Source organism: Sorex araneus, chromosome 5 (assembly GCF_027595985.1).
Source record: "Sorex araneus isolate mSorAra2 chromosome 5, mSorAra2.pri, whole genome shotgun sequence".
In the NCBI taxonomy this organism is placed as follows: domain Eukaryota; kingdom Metazoa; phylum Chordata; class Mammalia; order Eulipotyphla; family Soricidae; genus Sorex; species Sorex araneus.
The window spans coordinates 18,844,992-18,863,279 of NC_073306.1; the positions used below are offsets into that span (position 1 = coordinate 18,844,992).

The 18,288-nt window shown below is 39.8% G+C and overlaps 1 protein-coding gene across 2 annotated transcripts in view; it reads left to right on the forward strand.

Annotated features, from left to right (window-relative positions):
* Window positions 1–18,288, forward strand: part of DAB1 (DAB adaptor protein 1) — a 1,237,060-nt gene that overhangs the window by 760,153 nt on the left and 458,619 nt on the right. The window lies entirely within an intron of this gene.

Here is an 18,288-nt window from a genome sequence, read left to right on the forward strand (position 1 = left end):
CAAGTGTTAAGTGAGTGTCAACGTGGGAATCATCTCCACATTGCAGAGGAAGATGAGTCTCATGGAAGCTAGATCTATTCTGTTGAATTTTTTTCTATCCTAGTAAAATTACTATCCCCAAGTTCAGTAGAAGGGAGGGATGGATCATTTTGTTTAATTTATTTTTATTTATTTATTTTTATTAATTCATCATGAGGTACAGTAACAAAAATTTTATGTTTGAACTTCGATCATATGGTCATCAAACACCCACCCCTTCACCAGTGCACATTTTCCACCACCAAAATCCCCAGTATCCCCCCATCCCCATTCCACATCTCCCCCTGCCTGTGTGGCAGACAATTAGCAAAATGCTCTTTCTCTACTTTAGTTACCTTTGATATTTCGAGACCAGTCCTACCACCCCTCATACCTGCCGAAAACGCAATGCTAGACAATGTGCTTTGTACTGTTTGATATGGGTATAACATAATGTGTGCTCTAGAAATTCTAAGATCTTAATAATTAGGGCCTGAAGAAATCGCTGCAGCAAGTTGCATGGGTCTGAGATTCATTTGTGTGTCTCTGGCTCGTGGCTGTGTGGGAGCTTAAGTAGATGGTGGGTGGATGTGACATCATCTCGGTGTCCCATCGGGACAGGTTGGGGGAGAAAGGAGGAGGACCCACTCCTCTCTCATCCCTCGAGACTTGGGATTTGCCATCACCTCGACTTGTACCTGGAGGTTCTCGCTGACTTTTAGAAAACGGCGACCACCGGGGGTCTTAGAGGGCAGGCGAGAGACAATACCTGCCCCTGTCTGGAGCAGCCCAGCAGAGAAGGCCCATTGCAAAGTCACGGGCCATCTTCGTAGCAAGTTGCTCGGGTCCGAGATTCGTTTGTGTGTCTCGATGGATCACTTTAAGAGAAGGTCAGGGAGCTGCTCACAGAGGTGTGAGAAATTTTATCAATAGATTAGTGTTAGATAGAACACAATATAGCTACTTTTAAATCTTTCTAATATTCATGACCACACTGTGCATAAGCATGTCTAAGAACCAATTTTATCTTTACTACCAATTTACTGGGTCCATTCATTCTTTCAAATAATGCTTTTTAGCCAAGATCTGTTGTTTTCCTGGAATATAGGGAAATAGATGATTCCCTGAAGGAGCTCATGTCCGAAAATGGAACTGAATGGATGTATGAGTGATTGTCATCTGATGTTGGACAGCATGACTCAGCTGCATACCTGCATTCAGAACAATTTAGCCCTGGGCTCAAGGGCAGATGTTCCCAGTGAATACCTGTGCCATCTTCAGTATTTCAACCAGTTCTGAGAAACAAATTCTTTTCACGTCATAGGACAATGTTCTTGTCATACACGTCATATGTAATAGATACATATAAATAGAAACAAGGCCAATGGAAATAGAAACAAAGGTCAATAACCAATAATAGCAGCTCTAGATGAATCACCCACTGACAACTTACCTAGCCCTTCTTTTATCTTTATTTTTCTTATCCAAACAATAGCCTTGTGAACCCAACTGAAAATTTTTATTTGTTACAACTTCCCAGGTATGGATATTGGTCTAGACAGAAATTGTGCTCTACCTTTTCCATATGGACTTGGGGATAGACAAGGTCAACTCAGCTCAGTGCTCAGAAGACCAGAAACTGAACCCAGTGCAAATCAACAGCTTTAGACTTTTGAGTCATCTTCAGCCCTTCCATATCTTGTTTCACTAAATCCTTAAAAAAAGAAATTGACTCTAACAGATTGTAATACTAGTTTCATTCTTGACTTGAGCCGAGTGCCCCCTTGCCTTAGCTTTCACCTTTCCTACTGAGTATAACAACACTTCCCATTTCCTCCTACTCCTAGCACCTCCCCCTCTTAGGACAGTGACATATCTAGGTCCCTATTCTATATTTTAGGACATCTATTGTCAAACAATAGCACAGAAGATAGGGCATTTGCCTTGCATGTGGCCGACCCAGGTTCCATTCCTCCACCCCTTTCGGAGAGCCTGGAAAACTACCAAGAGTTTAGTAGATCCTGGCAAGGTACCTGTGGTGTATTTTGTATGCCAAAAACAGTAACAACAAGTCTCACAATGAAGATATTACTGGTGCCCGCTTGAGCAAATAGATGAGCAATGGTATGACAATGATGCAGTGATACAGTGATTGTCATCATAATACATATGCATTGATATTTTCATGTCATAATACTTAGCTGAAATTTGCAAATGCACCCAAGAATCACTGAGAATTTATCTACCTGAAACACTAAAGTTTCTTGCAGAGGAGTCTTTTGTTTTTAGAATGTGCTCTTCCCGTTATAGTTTCCTTCTTTTGCCCAGCTGTTGAATTTCCTTAGAAAGAGAAATATTTTTATCTTTCATACAAAATTTTTCTCTGGTTAAGTGCTCCAATACAGATACATGTAGGTGAACCACTTTATTACATACCTGGTTTGAGTTTGTAATGCTCCCTGGAACCAACAATGGGAAATGTAAGTTCCTATGTTCTAATGGAAGGAAAAATGAGTCCATACCCACACAACTAGATCACTGTGTGTCCTTATTGTTGTAGTTTGGATGAAATGAGGGTTAGTCTGTTTTATCAGACAGATGGATAAGCAATAGATTGGAGGCAGATGGATTCATTTTGATGACTATGAAAATGGAATCAACAGGAGGCACCACTAATTTTCCTCACCAGTAAGCCATGTGTCATGGCACTAGAATCAAGTTTCAGGATTTTGGTTAATTTTATTGTATCTTTACAAAAATTTGTTGCTTTCTTCATGAGAGGATTGCACATATAAAGTTTAAATATTTTAGGTGCTCGGATATGTAATTAATATTAGTACTATTTCAATATTTAAAAGAGGAGAAAATATAACTATTTTAAACAGTGGTATTCCATGGTATTCCATTAATGCAGTTCCTTACAAAATAGAAGCCTATAAGCAGTTTAGTGGTTTGCCCCTAAATAATTCTTGATATCCAAAGGCACTCTTTGCTCTTTTGTTTTATGTTGATCATAAGTCTGAGAATGTTTTTATATTTTTTAGAATAGAATTTTATTTTCTTCTCTCCATATTGGGCATCTTCTCTTTAGGAATGCATGAACATTTCTTCCTGGCCACTGTAGTTAAAGGAAAATATATAGAAATGGGTAGTGATAAATGTATATGCATAGAAAAGAAATGATTTACACAGGGATCAGTGCAGACTCATTGATACTTAAGACTCTTTGATCAAATGCTCTATATAATAGGACATTATCATGGTAGCTTCATGCAATTTACAAAGCATCTCGGAGTGCCTGGAATTGTGCTACATGTTCTATGTGCATGACTAATTCCTTGACAATGACTACCATTTTAGAGTGGTTCACCCATGCCAAGAAGCCTGCTAACAAATTTATCATCAAATATTTATAACACTGCTTTAAAGCCTCGAATCAGAGCCTCAAGAAGGGGAACTTTATGTAAGTCATTTACTGGAAACATAACATAAGGAAAAGGAGGGCAGGATAAAGGAAGGGGAGTATGATAGGGGGAAAGAAGTGGTTTCTGGAGTTGTACAGGATACACTTCACCTTGAGTCAGTGGTTACAAAAGAGCCATTTCAGAGGAAAAGAAATTCTTCAGAGGATTAAACAATAATCACTCTGAATGGCTGGAGACTGGATGCCCAATTCTGAGAATAGTAGCATTTGCTTCATTCTCTTTTGAGACAGTTTTTATTGCCCCACCCCTTTTTTTGGCTTGATTTTTGGGCCACATCCAGCAGTGCTCCAGGTTTATTCCTGGCTCTTTATTCAGAGATCACTCCTGGCAGGCTCAGAGCACCTTATGGGTTCAATATAGGATATTGAACCTGAGTTGCCGACGTGCCAGAAAAGCACCCCACCTGTTGTACAATCTCTCCAGCTCCTGTCCCCATGTTTTAAATGAAGAAACTAAGTCACAAAAAAGTTGACATGTCTAGAGAATCAGAGGTTCTTCTGTAGTCTGGGCCTGAACCCAGATCAGGCTGACTTCAAGCTCTTGATCATTCTGACCTCAAGGTAACTCAATCAGGGCGATGACCTTTGAGAGAAAGTCACATACAACTTCCAGCAGTAACCATAGAGGAGAGAGTGATACACTTTCCAGAGAGGTCAATGAGTTCAGAGCTATGTAGAGAAATAAAACAAACTCCTCTTGATCTATGCATCGTATAGGAGATGACTGTTTTTTTTTAAAATCTAAAGTCATAAAGGCAAGGGAGAATGAGCTTAGTGTATTTTTGCTACAGAATTCAATTCCTTTGTGCACCATAAATATATAGGTAGAAACAGGTGAAGCCGACTGGAGTTGAGTTTCCAGGTTTCAAATAAAAAATGTCCCTAATTACAATCTGGTAACAGCCTTGCTTATTTTGCCCTGGAATGACACTCCATAGGTCTTAGAAGTAAGGTGGCCAGTGCCATTTCCCCTCGCACTGACCTCTTGTACTAGTACACAGGTCAGAACCTGTGATAGCACAAAAAAATGTGCAGGGAAGAGAACATCCATTATTAGTTGTCATCCTAACTCTGCCACCTTCACATTAGGAAATTTTGACAACAGGCAATTCTGGACTTCCTTGTCACTTTTGTTGAAACAATATGTATATGATCTGCTTTCTTGGATTTCAGATGTTTTCATTCTTTCTTCTTAGAATTCCAGGATTTATTTTCCTACATGACTTAGTTTCCCCAACTTTCACTCTAGATCCTTTGCAGCCAAAGTTGGGCTCCTTTTCTATCAGTATTCAAAACCAGTCACATTCATGTGGAACTTGTCTAAAATGGTTACTTATGTATCCAAAATAATATTGAATGCAGCCATGTGATATGTTTGAACCATAGCAAATGGGAACGCCATAATTCCATTTTCAAACTTAATCCAACAGTTAGGGAATATTTTAGCCATTTTGATTCGCACTCTTAAAGGACATTTTACCTTAACTTGTGGTTGAATTTGTGAAAATTGGACACATTTTTAAGATTACACATCGAACAGTCCTTTAACCTCCCTTTTCTTGTTCCCCATTTGGAAAAAAAAATGGGGTTTGTTTTGTGAGTACTTTTAATCGCACCGATTGCAAGTCATGTTCATATCAAGGGATAAATCATAATAGAGACAGTTAAGAGTAGTTTGTGGAGTTCTCCTGAGAATTAGATTCATCACCTTCTCCACCAGTATTAAGGAACAAATCGTAAAGTGTGAGAAAGTAAGACAGCATATACCAGCTCTCTGCTCCCTTGATTCAATCCAGTACAGTGATTAAAGAAGTGTTTGCCTTGTTGCAGATCAATTATTTTGAGGACTCAGAATGTCTTGCTGTGTCTTGAATTGTGCTGATGATTTTTAAGTAGGCCATAAATATTCCTGTGAATGATTTGTTTAATTATTATCTTGTTCCTCATTTACATTTTTATCTAAAACTCTGAGAACAGAAATCTGTATTCAATTCTGTTTCCTATGAGCTACAATTTGCCTTGTTAGGAGAAATATCTGGACTGGGGTTGATGCATGGAATAATATCAGCCTAGCAGAGTTAATGTCTATGAGGTTGCTCTAAGGGCTATTGACATCCTGTTATCTTGGCTAATTTTCTAGGGTTTGGGACAATAATATTTAATGACTAATAGCCTTGACTATTTTATATCACCCAAGTAAGCCTCAGAGTTCAAACATGCTTGAATTGTGATTTTCTGGATTAGGCCTTCTGTAAATGAGGGTCTCTGTCCCACTATAGTACATGACTGTTTTTTACCGACACTTTTATGACCCCAAATTCTCCACACTCAATGTAAAAAAGAACATACCAAACCATTATGACCTCAGGAGACACTCGACTAGCCTCCTTTCTCTACTGGAGAAACTGCAGGGGAAAGGGGCAGAGGGAGAATGAAAAGAAGACTGGTACTGGGGCTTTTTAAACATTTTTATGTGGTTCAACACCAGTGCATCTAAAATCCTCAGAGTCTTCACTGAAGTGAAAACTGTGAAGAAGTAGAATTCTGGGGATGAAAGCTGCAGTTGCAAACGAAACAAAGCAGAACATTCCTGAGCTCCTTCTACTCGTGCTGCCAAGATAGCTCATGTTGATGAAAATATGATGAGTATGCACTGAAGTCAAGTTTTCAGGAAGGAGAATAGATCATTTTCCTAGCTCCTTCATGGGAGTCTGGGTCCCAGGGGAGTGAAATGTCTGCCCAAGGTCTTCACGAGTTAGTGGGCAGGTCCAGGACCAGAAGTAGCAAATCTTGATTCCAAGTCCAATGTTCCTTCATCTTCAAACTGCTATAAATGTGACAAATTACCTTATTAGTTTAGCCTAGTTCAGCATTTCCTCAAGTGTGGGATGTTAATAGGTGTTACATGAAATAATAGTTTCATGGTCAAATGGGTATAGAGAATGCTGTTAAATAAAATTAAACACATTTCTTCATTTCAGGCTTCTCTGAACCTTTAATATGTTAATATATATTGCAACTCTGAAAAAGAGAAATCAAATATACAGCATTTCTAAAACTCATTTGACCAGAGAACCCTCCTTTTCACAGCATAACACATGAAAACTACAGGAAAAGTTCTGATTGGGCTGGTAAAATATAACATCTCTGGGTCAGTGAAGGTGCTGGAAGTAATGATAATTCAACTTTAGATGTTGCAAATGACAAGATTCACCAAGGTAATTATATATGGAGATCTGGGGTACAGTTACAGAAACCAAGAAAGGATGGAGAAGCACAGAGGCAGCGCAAAGCCTTGGAGGAAGCATCCCCTCTGCACTGAAGAAGCAGAGAGGGGAGCCTGGGAAAACTTCAGGCTAGATCTACCACTTCAGCAGGCAGCTGCCAGTGACACAGATGAAGGAGGGAGCAATGAAGGGAGAAATGTGAAGTATCTCTCAGCTTCTGTTTCCTTTTTATCTCTGTCCAGTTGGGTGCCTCTTGTTGGCCAAATTGGGCTGAAAATCAGCTAATTATGTGGAGAGTGAGTGTAGTATCTAGGTACAAATGCAGAAATATACCACACATTTACCTGAGCATTGGGTCTATGTTGATAATTTTCTATATTTAGTCATGATTTTATAATAAAGGAATAATGCCATTTACACACGAGGAAATAAACAGGTTCATAGAGCTAGTAGGAGGTGGATTAAGCCTCAGGTTTATCTGCCTTATTTACCACATTGCTGAAGCAGAGAATATCGGCCTTTCCAGGCAATCTGAAAGAACATGCAGAAGGAGTTTTCATCTTCAATTTTGAGCAATTTCATGTTATCACAAACACGGTTAATCCTCTCACTGAGTGAATAGGTTTGATTTGGAGAGTTTTTTCCCCCTGCAGGAGGAGGAGACCTTATTTTATTCATCTCTGTAATCCCAGACCTGAGCTCAGTGCCCAGCCCTGAGTTAATAATTGTTGAATGAATGCAAGAATGAATGCCTGAGGGAACGAACTATAAATCTGCATTCCAGGGAGGTTTTTCTCAGAGCTCTGTTGGGACAGAGTTGGCCTATCAATCTAATTTTAAATGTTCTGGCTTGTTGGAAGTGGGAATTTTTCCATATTGAGCATCTGCTCATGACTCTTTTTCTTGGATGGTTATGACACTTCTCTCCCGACAACCCCCAAGTACATATATCAAACTCAAATATGTACATACCCGCCATATATTGCCATTATGAGCCCATCAATACCATCTTTATCCTTTCTGCTCAGAGGCACCCAATCTCAGACTTTATTTTTTTTTTCTTTTTTGGTTTTTGATCCACAGCTGGTTAAGCTCAGGGTGCACTCCTGGCTCTGCACTCAGGTATCATTCTTCGTGGGGCTTGGGGGACTATAATGTGGTGTTGGAGATCAAACCCAAGTTGGCTGCATGCAAAGCAAGTATCCCTGGCCCCTATGATTACCTTTATATGAAATCAAAGCTTACCAAACCATATGCCCAATTTTTTGTTGTTTTTTTTTAAATGAATCACCATGAGATACATTACAGACTTTTGTGATTACGTTTCTGTCATACAATGATCAAGTTCCCATCCCTTCACCAGTACCCATTCTCCACCACCAATGTTCCCAGTATTCCTCCTGCCACCCCAACTCCATCCCCCCATCCTGCCTCTGTCATATCATCCTGAAGTAGCTCCCCCTGCTCATAGATATATGGCATATCTGCTGAAATTGACAAGAAGCATGTTTTCCATCCTAAAATTTCAGTTTTCCTGTGTTTTAACCCTATAGCACATTAGTCTATCAACTGTTAAATAATGGCAGCTCTTATTATATTAGGCTAAAATTTTCTCTGGAAGATAATTTGGTTATAATTCATTATAACCCTTAATTATTCATGTTTGCCAAGTAATGCCCTGCCTATCTTAAATTCATTCATCTGTCATTCATTTATTCATTGACTAATCTTCTACCATGTGCCATGCACTATTGCACTGCAATAGACACCAAGGAAAGCCTAGCTTAGGCTCTGAGAAGTGCAAATTTTCATAGGAAGGTGATACATTGAGCAAGAACATGAAATAAAGTGAGCTGAACACTGCTGAAAAGCCCAGAGAGAGAATAAGAGAGACCTCAAGCTTCAGGAACAGCAACTGTTAAGTAACCCCTCATGCCATAAAATTCAATGGGTAGATGCTGACTTAATTAATATTCAAATGAAGTTTTGAAGAATATTTGTCTGTATCTATCAACTACCTCAAGGCCTTCCCTGTTTACTCTGTCTGCTCTGACATAAAATTCTCTTAGGTTTTTGGAAAATTTCACCAAGTATACAACCTTGAATTGTTCTGTATTTTAGGCACCCACTAATGGTTCAAGTCCCTGGTAAATATATATTGTTGGTATGCAATATATAGAAAACTATTCTTGGCTTCCAATGATCTGATTGTCATGAAATTGAAATATTTGCATGTTTCCTCCTACCTGGAAATGGTAAATTTGCATAACATTGTAGGTTTGATATGGTTTATCCTAGGAGAGTTTCTCAAGGTAATGATATAGAGGATCTCATTGCAATGCAGTCTGAATCTGTGGGGTGGCATCTAAGATGATCCTAAATGGCCATAGCACTCTTGGCCCACAGACCACACTTAGAACTGTAAAGTCGACAGTTCAGAAGTCACGGTGCATGCCTTGCTTTTTTTAAGGTCCCAAGATCCTGCCTTACACTATATCCCTGCTCTCCCACAGTTCCCAGAATGACCCTGGTAGCTCCCAGCACCATGGACTGAGAATTAAACCTTCCAGGCCAGATGACAGAATATTACAAGGAGTGACTATAGGGTCCACCTTATTACTGTTTGGAAGGCCCATACAATGTTCTAACAACATTCCCCCCAAATTTATAGGCTCTTAGAACTGACACCAAATTAAGTCCTCTGATCCATATTATGACACCCCCCTCACTCTATCACATTGACCAGATGAACTCACATTGATATTGGACTTTTTCCAATATTACCCTAATGGCAGACACATTTTTTGAATATTTTTAAACTATAAAGTTGTCCCTGAAAAAGGAAAGAATAAAAAGTTGATTATATCCCAGAAATTACAAATGGCAATCTTATCTCTCTGTAAGATAGTTCTGTGTTTTGAACATATTTTCAAGGTTTTTTTTTCCCGGACCCATAGATGGAAATGATCATGTTGCATTATTGTCTGAATTCTACAAACTACGCAAGAGGTTTGCAAAATAATGAGTAGCCCAGGGGCCAGCAACCTGTAGTCTGGAGTGTTCTTTAGCCAAGGTCTCATATTTTTCTGGCTCAATGAACACCAAGAGAACACTTAAATAAGGCCTGAACAGAATTTCATTTGCTTCCAAAAAAAGGACTTAGTACCCATGATGCAACAAAGTACTCCCAATGGCTGTTGAACCAGGAGAAGTCCAAGCTGTGAGCTGAAAAGGCACAAAGTGTGCTGTGTTCCAGCTTTAGCCTAGACTTTTAATTCAAGGTATTTATCTTCTGCTCTCTCAAATACTGACTTAGAGCAGGAAGATGCAGGAAGATCCATTAATTCATTCAGCCCTTCTGTTCCCGTACACACATATTAGCTCCTCCTGGTATGTACAACAGGGTGCAGAAACAACTCCAGCTTTAACGGGCCTTTTTTTAGCATTAAACAAAAAACATCTTACTATTCAGAAGGATTAAAAAATCTAAATCCATCCCCAATTCTGGACCCATCTTTTGAAAAGCTATTTTGACAATATTAATCTGTTTGCCTATGCAATTTCCAAAAGCATGCAATAGAAATTCTCCAGAAATCCATCCAAGAATGATTTAAGTAATTCATTTAGTGCTTCCAAATAGGCGGTATACTGGATTCACTCATGGAGTTTTCCTGTGAGGTATTGATTCCATTGTTCAAGGAATCTTGCTGGGTACCGTCCCTGAGCTATAAGGAAACAAGAGTCCAAAGGTTCATCAGACAAAGGTTAGCCCTCAAAATGTAGCACAGGCAACTAGAACTAGTAACAAGTATAATGTACTTGGTGCTCAGCTATCAACTCTTGTTTGTGGAACTACAACTGGAAAACCAGAGGAGTGTGCAAGCAGATTTGTCTGCCAGGCTGAGTTTTTTTCTCATTTAATCTGCTTGTAAAACCCTCGCCTTCTATTCCTACAGCCACTCCATCAGGAATTTTGATGAACCGGAGGACAGAAAGCCTATCTGTATGTAAAAAAGCTGAGGTATTTCATAGTGCCTTTTGGAATTTTTCCTCTGACAAGTGGTTGGCATCTGCTAACAACACTTCTTTTCTTGAGCTTTGTAACGTTGCCAGACTGAGAACTGAGCTTTAAAAAAAGGAGATGGAGCTGTTAACAAATGCCTTTGTTATCACTGCGAGTGATTATTGTACAGTGGTTCATGGAAAAAAACTTGATGTGTATCTTGTCTCAATATTTACCTGCTCCTCCCAGGAAATATTGTAGAAAGAGAAATTCCCTGCAGTACAACAAATGTCAACTTACCTAAGATAACTGGTGCAATTCACCAATCGACTGTCCTTCTCCTATATGTGGCACTGGGATGATAAGACCCACGATCCAGGAACAATTGCTTATTAAGTGCTAGGAAACCTTTTTAATTTGATGGCTGTTAAAGTATTTAATGCATTCCTTCTTTCCTTTTAGAAATTTATATTGAAACCTTCCATGTGCCAAGCCCTTTGCTGGCTTTTGAAATATACTAATGAATGAAACAAACCCAAACCAAAAATGGTCTTGATGGTGTGTCTGTCTAGTAGAAAAGAGGAAAATTCTAGAATCTGCTGGTAGGCCAAGAATGCAGAACACATGTATCATGAGAAGTAATGTAAGAGATTAAAGGCAGCTATTTTGAGAAAGTGATTGCTTAAACTAAAAACAGAGTTAGATAGGAATTAGAAATTACGCAGCCATTTGGGGAAATAGGAAAAGTTTCATAGCATCTTTCAGCCTCAGTTTCCTCATCTCTAAAATGGAGCCATTAATCAAGCCTATTTAATAGATCATAAAAAGTGATTGAATAGTCCATGTAAAACATGTAATTAAGTATGTTAAGTAAGGAGTCAGGGAATGTTTGCTAGTTCTTATTTGTTTATCAAGGAACTAAGAAAAATGAAAGATAAAGATAGCTGAAATTCCTGGTACTTCTCCCAATCTTGTATACCAGATTCCCTCCACAATTAACAGAGACCCTCCATGTTGTATATGAGATGCTCTCCAGTGTGTAAATATAGCAAGAATTTCTTTTCATATATATGTATGTATCTATATTTGGCTCAGAATGATCAGTTCTTTGCAGATTAGCACTATGTCTTATTTATTTCCATGTTCACACATAATGTAGTGCTTGGCACAAAATAAATGCTCAATAAATATTTTATAAATGAAAGAAGAGAAGGGAGGGGAAACAGTAGGATAGAAGAGAATAATATCCAATGAAATTCACTGAATTTGTCCTAAGTGCTGCAGGAAATTCAAAGCATAGCTCTTGAATTCAGTCTCTAACATTTTTCTTACAAAGGCTAATCAAAAACTACTTCTCCAGGTTACTAAAAGTTTGGAACAGCAGGAGACTAAAAATCTCACTTATTCTCGTGATCTCCCCTTTTGCCTCAGAGAATACACATAGGCCATTACCTTTCTTCCTTGTGCCTTTCTTGTAGCAAAAGTGTAAAGTGAAATGGTATTTTTTTGATCAAGAAATCTAAGGCCCTCAAAATATAAATCCTTGTCATATTTTTATTTAAATAATTATATGTATACACTATTTACAGTATAAGTGCTTTTAAAGATGCCTAGAATATTTCCAAATGTGGCAATAAACTCAGTTCTGACATTCTATAGTATAACTTACGTGTCTTGCCATATGCACTGTAGTATCCTATTCTGAAGATGGGAAGACTGAGACTCATCACATTAATGGAGCTGACTGGGATAGTAAGTTTGTCAGTGAATTGATAGTACTTTGGGCCCTGACAGGTCTTGCGATAACAGGGAATAAATGCTATGCAAACAGTATAGAGACTTCAAAAAATTAAAAGTAAGGGCCGGAGCACTAGTACAGCAGGTAGGTCACTTTCCTTGCATGCAGCCAATCCAGGCTCAATCCCTCAGATCTCATATGATCCCCTAGGAATCATACCACTAGGCATCACACCACTAGGAATGATTCCTGAATGCAGTGCTAGGAATAACCCCTGAGCATCACTGGTTGTAGACTCCAAATTCCCCCAAAATTAAAAGTAGAGCTACCAGTATGATCCAGTGATTCCACCCCTTGATATCTACATGGTCCCCCAAGTATTTCCAGAAGTGATACCCAAGCACCAAGTTGGTAGTAGTATTCAAAAACCAGCAGATCTGACCCACAAACAAAACCCAATAAAACCCCTAATTTAAATAGATATGTGTTTATTTCTATGTTCATTTCAGAACTATTTACAAAACACAAGATTAGAAAACAATCAAAATACCTAACAACAGATGAGTGGGGAAAGAAACCATGATATATTTACATAGTGGAATATTACTCAACTCTAAGGATATATGGGATCCTGAATTTTGCTGCAACATGGATAGATATAATAGGGTGTTCTACTAATCAAAATGAGTCAGAATGAGAAAAATAAAAACCAAATAATCTCACCCATGTGTGATATATATTATCATATATAAAATATATTGATGTATATAAAATATATCTGTGTGTAAGGACAATGGCCAATGAAAACGAACCCTTAGAACTAAAGTTACAAAGTCAGACATAGGAGTGGGTAGGAGGGGCTGGAGCGATAGCACAGCAGGTAGGGCGTTTGCCTTGCGCGCGGCCGACCCGGGTTCGATTCCCAGCATCCCATATGGTCCCCTGAGCACTGCCAGGAGTAATTCCTGAGTACAGAGTCAGGAGTAACCCCTGTGCATCGCCAGGTGTGACCCAAAAAGAAAAAAAAGAGTGGGTAGGAGGTGAGAAGGGACTTAGGAATATTGACATTTGGGTGGCAGGTGTGATGCAATAGCATTCCCACCCAATCAGGGCTGTGTACTGAGGGAAAGGTGAGTTGAGGACCATCAAGTGTACCATTCTAAAAAAATCTATGGATTGATTCTATATATTTAGTTTGATGCTGGGCAGTTATGTGCATAGGAGGTAAAGGAAAGTAAGCCATGTTTTGGAAGGAGCATTGCAATAAAGCATTGGTAAGCATATGTTGTTATTTTCTAAAGTGATGGAAAAGGGAAAATTCCAACATTAGGCCAGTGCCGAAGTGCTGAGAGCACAAAATCAAGACATTGACCAATAGCCCTGTGTGTTGCCGTGGTACAGATCAGATTTGATAAATGGAAACAGGGCCAAGCGGAGAGTCACTGAACTCTCTTCTAAGCCCCATTCTCCTTCAACATGGGCACTCCAGATATAATTTGGAGCAAGGTGTTCCAATCGGAAGTTGTATGAATTCTACAGAGTTTGAGAAGAGACTGATGGGCTCTGCCCCCTGCATCCCTTACTGATGTGGGATCTGACAGATTGAGATGTATCTTCCCCGTGGTCTATGAGACCTTCCCCAGGGGTGCAGAAGCCGAGGAGAGGCAGGAGAGAGAAGCAAAGGGCCTCTGTGGTGGCTGCTAGGAGTTCTGGCAGCGAGAGTCTATTTATTAGTGTCTCTGCTCCTCCCCTGCTGTTATATTAATATAATGAATTGTTCACAGGTGCATCAAATGAGGTTTAGATGATCACTGGGAGCTTTGTTACCCAAACAGGCCAAATTAGGAGGAACAGATGCATCAGGCAAACTAGAGTCCCTGAGCAGAAGTACAGAGCTTGAATTAATGAAGGTCGGGGCTCACATTTGGCCTTGCTGGCCTTCTCAGCAGTGGGATACAGTCCCATGTTTAACTCTTGCTGGCCAAGAATTAGTCGCTGCATTGGTATGTGGAATGATAGGTTGGATGGGGCAAGTGTCCTAAGTCAATTGATTCCCTGCAAAAAATAAAAATGGAAAGAAGAGTAATAGCCTTGATGGTTGAGGTCTCAGTGTATGCTGTGCAGTGTTTTCCCTGGTCACCAAGGCTCTGGGACTAAGGGCCAAATGATGGTGGACATCATCCCATACGTCACTGCTCGGTGCCCAGCATGGACCACTTTCCCGAGAAGAAGACATGTCTTTTTGTAACTGGCACAGGGGTTTTGTCCGCTCAACAGATGACGTTCTAAAAGCTTTCACACCTTTTGGGGGATGAATTTTTTTTCATTCCTCATGCAGATCACCTAGGCTACTGGTGGCTCTATAAATATTATCTCTACTTCTTACAAGGATCTTGGAAGAGGGACGTGAGGATCACCAATTGACAGATTAGAAAGATGAAGGCCAAAAAGATGGAACCAAATTGTATGTGGTAGAGTAAGAATTTTTATCAGAAGCAAATTTCATGCTCTCTTTTACCTTACAAGAAAATTACTTTGGTTTTCTTCTCTTATACTTGAACCCCCCCCCCCCAAAAAAAAAAAGAAAATACACAGGCACTGTGGTGCTCTGGAGATTTGAGGTCAAGTGTGGTCTTTGTTTGGTATGAAACCTGCTTCAGATACTGCAGGCAACGTACCTTTGAATTCTTCTGTGTTTTCTGTAACATGAGAATCATTCTTGATGGCCGATTCCCAAGGTCTTTTCTGCTTTAAGGGCCAACAAATCCCGTGGGCTTCCTCTTGGGTTTTTCCTTTCTACAGGAAAACACTAAAGATGCCTGGTCTCCCATAAATTTGGTTTGGGTGGGTGGGGACAGGCATTGGCAGCACACTCCAAAACCTATTAAAAAAAATGTCTGCACATCCCCTCATGCACCGTCATTACAGTTCTGGAAGCGTTCCCAGGGAAATTCTAAAAAAAGAAGAAGGGAGCTCTGAGTACAAAGTTGTGGCATTTGTCATCCTGACAAATGACCAACACCTCAATGCCCCACAATAGAAGAATGGTCATCTAAATTAGAGCATCTGCACATGACAAGGTGGCTTACCTGCAAAATTCACCAAATGCTATAGCTCTGAAAATAAGCACATGTATTTATGAACTCAAATTTAGTGGAAAAAAAGAGTTTGCAGTTATATGTAAAACCTACTATAAGTAAATTATTAATCTACTAATTGATCAAAATGGAACATATAAAATATATGCTTATAAATAATTTACAAAAGTTACTGAATTATATCACTGTATCACTGTATTACTGTCATCCCGTTCATTGATTTACTCGAGCGGGCACCAATAACGTCTCCATTCCTCTCAGCCTTAAGGTTTTAGAAGCCTCTCCTTACTCATCTTTCCCAAAGACTGGAGGCTTCTTTCAGGATCAGGAGAATGAGATCTGTTATTGTTACTGTTTTTGGCATATTGAGTATGCCACGGGAGCTTGCCAGGCTCTACCGCTTGGGCAGGATACTCTTGGTAGCTTGCAGGGATCTCCAAGAGGCATATAGATATGGATATAGATATAGATATTTCCCTCTATGATGATGTGGCCATGTGGTCCAGGAAAATGTTCACTCATGTCTGAGGCTTGCCGGAGAGTGTGGAAAGCGGCCTGGAGCATGGCGGTTGTTGGGTAGTGGAGGTCGGCTGCCAGTCTGGGTCCCTTGGGGTGGGGAGGGATCTTGCCTGCCCCCCTCTGGGGCGCCCCGAGTAAAAACAGCCTGGCATGGAATCCGGTGGCTTGGTTATGGGGTCCTCATTTTATGCTCCCTTCCAGGAGAAGCAGCCACAAGTTCTGGAGGGTGGCCAATGAGGAGATTCACTGAATTATATATATGTATATATGATTTTTTTGGATTTTGAGCTATACCAAATAGTGCTCAAGGCTTACTCCTGACTCTGTGCTTAGGGTCTATCCTAAGTGGTGCTGGGGCCTCTATGTGGTACGAGTTATATGACTGGGTCAAGGCAAGTATCATATCTATTGTACTATACTTCTGGTATTAAACTTGGTATATATTAAACAGGTATATAACATACAGTTAACAGGTATAATTACATACAGTTATATACAATATAATATAGTCACTGTCACTGTCACTGTCATCCTGTTGCTCATTGAATTTGTTTGAGCGAGCACCAGTAGCGTCTCTCATTGAGAGACTTATTGTTACTGTTTTTAGCATATCCAATGAGCCACAGGTAGCTTGCCAGGCTCTGCTGGGCGGGTGAGATACTCTCGGTAGCTTGCCGGGCTCTCTGAGAGGGCCGGAGGAATTGAACACAGGTCAGCCGCGTGAAAGGTGAATGCCCTACCACTGTGTTATCGTTCCAGCCCTATAATATAGTAAATGTAATATATAGTAAATATATACATACTGTATATAAAAATAGATAGATAGATAGATAGATAGATGATAGATAGATAGATAGATAGATAGATAGATAGATGGTTTGGGAGCCTTGATAAGTATGCTTAGGGCTAGGTGCTGGCTCTTTGCTCAAGGATTACACCTGCTGGGGCTTGGGGAACATATGAGGCAGGGGGGATCGAACCTAAGTTATCCATAAGCAGAATAAATGCCTAACTTTCTGTACTATGTCTCTCTGGCCTCTATATTTTTTTGAAACTTGCTATCAGTTTGGATAAAGATAGCACTGCAGCACTGTTGTAGCACTGCTGTCCCCTTGTTCATTGATTTCCTCGAGCGGGCATCAGTAAAGTCTCCATTGTGAGACTTGCTACTGTTTTTGGCATATTGAATACGCCAAGGGTAGCTTGCCAGGCTCTGCTGTGTGGGCAGGATACTCTTGGTAGCTTGCCGGGCTCTCCGAGAGGGATGGAGGAATTGAACCCGGGTCAGCCATGTGCAAGGCAACACCCTACCCGCTGTGCTATTGCTCTAATCCCTTGGATAAAGATATGCAAAAATCTTGCATATCTGCATTTTAGAGTGATAATAGTCATTTAAAATTTTGAAGTTCTAAAAGAGAATGAAGAAAAGATAAAATATTCAAACTCCCTGCCTCAGAGATGAATTATTCTGAAAACTGGTTTCCTTTCTAGTCTTTTAAAACAGTGGTTTTTGTTGTCCTTCCCAATGGGTTCTTTTTAAAATAGAAGATAAACCCAAGGGAGGCTTGAGATGTAGGACAGCACCAGTAGGTAAAGTTCGCCTTGCAAGCAATTTCAGTTTCAATTCCCCACATCCCACATGGTCACCCAAGCCATCAGTAGTGATCCCTGAGTGCAGAGCCAGGAGTAAGCCCTGAGCACCTCCTGGTGTGGACCACCCCCCACAAAAAAGGAAAAAGATAAGCCTGAGGATAATCTTCTGGAAATCTTAATTTTTCTGTTGGTTCAGGGAAGAGTTAAAATTTATAGACTTATAACCACAAATTATTTCTTTTTAACCCAGAAATTTTAAATCTGACAAATTTTCTCAACAGAAAGAAAAAGAAATATGATTGGGATAAAGTTTATAGAACAATTTTACCTATAATGAAAATGTAAAGACTTAAGTGACAAACAATAGAGCATTTATTGAAAAAACTCATATGACGGACTATCATGGAAATATTTGGGGTAGAGATGAGATAGTCAATTAGTTAAGCTGCTTGTCTTAACTATGACCTACTCCAGTTTGAACCCTGGTATCATATGGTCACCGGATCCTGTCAGGTGCATCCTGGAGGCCTCTGGTTGCTAAGTACCCCGAGGAGACCCATATAATCCCCAGAATCATAGAGATTGAGCATCACTGCATCCTTGGGCCC